The sequence below is a fragment of the Microtus ochrogaster genome, chromosome 1 (genome assembly GCF_000317375.1).
Source record: "Microtus ochrogaster isolate Prairie Vole_2 chromosome 1, MicOch1.0, whole genome shotgun sequence".
Lineage (NCBI taxonomy): Eukaryota > Metazoa > Chordata > Mammalia > Rodentia > Cricetidae > Microtus > Microtus ochrogaster.
The window spans coordinates 111,926,880-111,930,680 of NC_022009.1; the positions used below are offsets into that span (position 1 = coordinate 111,926,880).

Sequence of the window (3,801 nt, forward strand, 5' to 3'; positions counted from 1 at the left end):
TTGTTGTTGTTGTTGGTTGATTTTTGTTGTTGTTGTTGTTTGATTTTTGGGTTTCTTTGTGTAACCTAGGCTGTACTGGAACTCACTCTGTAGACCAGCCTGGCCTTGAACATAGGGCTCCTCCTGCCTCTGACTTCTGAGTGCTGGGATTAAAGATGTGTGCCACCACTGCCTGGCCCAAAATTCTTAACCTGGAAAAAAATATTAAAAATATGGTCCATGTTCCCCCAAATAGAGCAGTAAATTGCACCAGATGATATGTGGGAAGGCACAATTCTTCTTTGTTCTCTTTATTGTGCTTTGTAGACCATTTTTATCAATGGAAGGTTTGTGGCACCCTTATTGGACAAGTCTCTCTAGGTTGCTTTTCTAATGACACGTACTACTTTAGTAAGCACACATTCTGTCACATTTTGGTCATTCTGTTTGTTTTTTCGAGACAGCATTTCTCTGTAGCTTTGGAGCCTGTCCTAGAACTAGCTAGCTCTTGTAGACCAGGGTGGCCTCGAACTCACAGAGATCCGCCTGCCTCTGCCTCCCAAGTGCTGGGATTAAAGACGTGCGCCACCACCACCGGGCACATTCTGGTAATTCTTACCTTTTTTATTATTTTATTTTCTGCACACAGCCACCTTCAGTGTTACTATCAGAACTGTTTTGGGACACTATATGCCACATATATAAGAAGCTCTGTGTTCTCACTGTTAGTTTTCAGAACAAAAATGGCCATTCCTGTGTCTGTTCACTCTCTGTTCATTCCCATGTCTGTTCGGTTGAAGCTTCTAGCTAGATTGGGAACAAATCTACCCTATTTCCTCCAACCCCGCCTTTGCCGAGAAAACTCTGAACAAAGAAATGGCACCCAAGTGCCCACCCAGGGGCCTAGCTTTTGACCATACTTGGGCACAGTCTCAGCTCCTGGCTGGCAGGACATCACCGCTCTCCTGAGGTCTATAAAATGTCCCTGCCTTGGCTAAGGGCACTCCGTGAAACAGCTTTATGCTAGAAAAGGACTCCATTTAGGACTTTTCATAGAGAAGTCATTGCCTGGCTACAAAGGTTCAAAGGACAGACAGACTGTCTTGGTAGGCGCCAGTAAAAGCTGACTTGACATGGAAGCCCCCTTTTCATCTGTCATCCCCCAAATCCTGGGACTCTGAGAGTCCTGTGAAATCTGCCCTGCCCGCGCTCTGTAAATGGAACAACAAAGCCGGGATGGCAGCGTATCTGTTTACAGTGTGCTGCTGTTGATAGCTATTGCTCAGTAAAGACCTCAGCCTGGGGGTGCATGCCTCCCACTCCAACTCCAGAAAGGCTCAGGGGATAACTTATTCATGGAATTCAAGGCTATCTTGGGTAGCATGGTGAGATATAGTCTCAAAGGAAAAACAAACAAATTCCTTTCAAAATACAACTTCACCCAAGAACTCTAATGGAATTTGATGAGATTAGTAATGTTTTCGTGTCTGTTAAACTGGCACCAGCCAGTTTACAGCCTATGGATCAGGGAGCGATTTGACTTCAGATCTTGCTGTCTATAAAATTTATGCTTATCATTATCAAAGACAGTGATTTCTCTGATTTCTCCAGACATAGTAAATTGAAAAACCTCTGGAAATGATTCCCTACTATAGATGTCATTAGGAATAAACACTGTCGTTAGGATTCGCCAGAGAGATGCATTAAGAGCATTCAGGATTCATGTGAAAATATCAATATTAACCAAAACTTAGAAGTTGATTATAGCCAGCATGACTGGACAGAAGTAGCTGTAGACAACGTAGAAGTGACAGTTGTCTTAGTTTGCTCTCTGGTGCTGTGATAAATGCCATGGCCAAAGCATCGTGGAGAGGAAAGGCCTTATTTCATCCGCTAGCTCACGACCCTTATAGAGGGAAGGAACTCAAGGCAGGAACTCAGCTAGGGACTGAAACATAGCCATGGGTGAGAAACAAACACCCAAATCAGCAATGAAAAGGGAAGGATTACTTTTACATGCAATAACTTGAATGAACATCCAGGAAATTTTTTTAGGTTTAAAAAATACCAATTTCATAATCCTTTCACAGGATTTTCCTTTTTATTGTTTGAGAACTTCATAACTAACATAGTGGGTTTTGATCAACTCTCCCCTCCAGCCCTACCCTCCTCACCACCTCCCTTTCCCAACTTCAGGTGATCTTTTAAAAAGTCTCTGAATTCACTTAGCGCTGCCTGTGTGTGCATGGGCATGGGACCATCTTCTGGAGCATGGGCAGCCTCTCAGGCCAAATCCCTACATAAACTGACTCTCTCTACCACAATGACCAGCAGTTGTCAGTAGCTCCCCAGTAGGATGGGGCTTCCTGAGCTCCTCTCCCTTCATGCTGGGATTTTGTCCGACTTGATCTTGTGTGTGTAGTCACTAACTGTGAATTCGTGTGTACAGAGGCCTTGCTGTGGCTGGCAAATCTCTCTAGCTCTCATCTTTTTCCACCTCCCCTTCTGTTATGATTCCTGAGCCTTTGGGAGAGGAATGAAGATACAGATGCCCCACTGAGAGCCGAGCACTCTGCAGTCTCTTAGTCACCGCACATTGACCAGTTTGGGTCTCTGTACAAATCACCATCTACTGAAGAAAGAAGCTCTCTGATGAGGGTTGAGAGATGGCACATAGAGCTTAGGATCCAGTTTATTTCTGCATCCGTTTCGCAGAATAGTAGTTGGAGCTTCTTCTTAGGGTGTGTAATTAGCCACCTGCGGGTTTTTGGCTCTCTTAATGGTACCATGCATGAATTCTATCCTGTGGATTGGGTTTAAATCCATTCAGAAAGTGGTTCAATTTCAAAATCATTTATTCTTCCATTTATATAGCAGTCTTGACATGAAGCCATTGTAGGTGTAAGGGAGATGAGCAATTACTGGGGATTGGCACTGCTGGGCTAGAGGATGATCTGACTGCGGATACCAGGTTGGAACCTCATATTTTGACCATGGGGGTGCAGCCTACTGTAGGCTCTGTCACTCCTGGGCCAGTGGTCCTGGGTTGTATAAGAAAGCAGGGTGAGCAAGTCATGAGGACCAAGCCAGTAAAGAGCATTCCTGCATGGCCTCTGCTTCAGCTACTGTCTCCAGATTTGTCCTTGAGTTCCTTCCTGGGTTTCCTCTTCTGATGGGCTGTAAACTGTAAGCTGAAATAAACCTTTTCCTTTCCCAGTTGCTTTCTGCTAGGGTGTCTATCACAACAACACAGAGCAAGCAGGAACGCTGTGTGTGTGTGTGTTAAAGTCTCCTAGAACAAGCATCACACGCAGAGTTTGTGCACAGCTGGTTAAATCTAACGTGCTTCTCTGGCTAGTAGAGTGAGGGGGAATGGACCTTCTCTATAAATTTATTTTTAACTCTCTGTAAGCTATTTCAAAATAAAAGGGTTTTTAAAACCAATGTAATGGTTTTTGATTCCTTCATTTAATAACTTTAGTTTTTAAAGGTCTGTCCTATTGTAATAAAATTAAAGTTATGTAAATTAATGGTCACACAGTGAATGAACATTGGAATTCCCTAGTAATAAGGTTAAAAGTTCTTGTAATAGCATAATGACACAATGTAATTGTACATTCACTTGGCTAAGCTTGGGGCTACAAAGACAGAAATAAACATTAATACAGTTTAAAAAAAGCAAAAACAAAACAAACAACTGACTTTGTATTCTCATACTTTCTTTAGATAATGAATTTTGTTGGTGTTTAGTGCTAAAAATCAGACCCAGGGTCTCACACAGGCATGCATCCCTCACCAAGCTGCAACTTCCCTGTCAGTAAC

At 43.1% G+C, this 3,801-nt stretch overlaps 1 protein-coding gene across 1 annotated transcript in view; it reads left to right on the forward strand.

Moving 5' to 3' along the window:
- The window catches only part of Lekr1 (leucine, glutamate and lysine rich 1), a 127,315-nt gene that overhangs the window by 39,546 nt on the left and 83,968 nt on the right, over positions 1-3,801 (forward strand). The window lies entirely within an intron of this gene.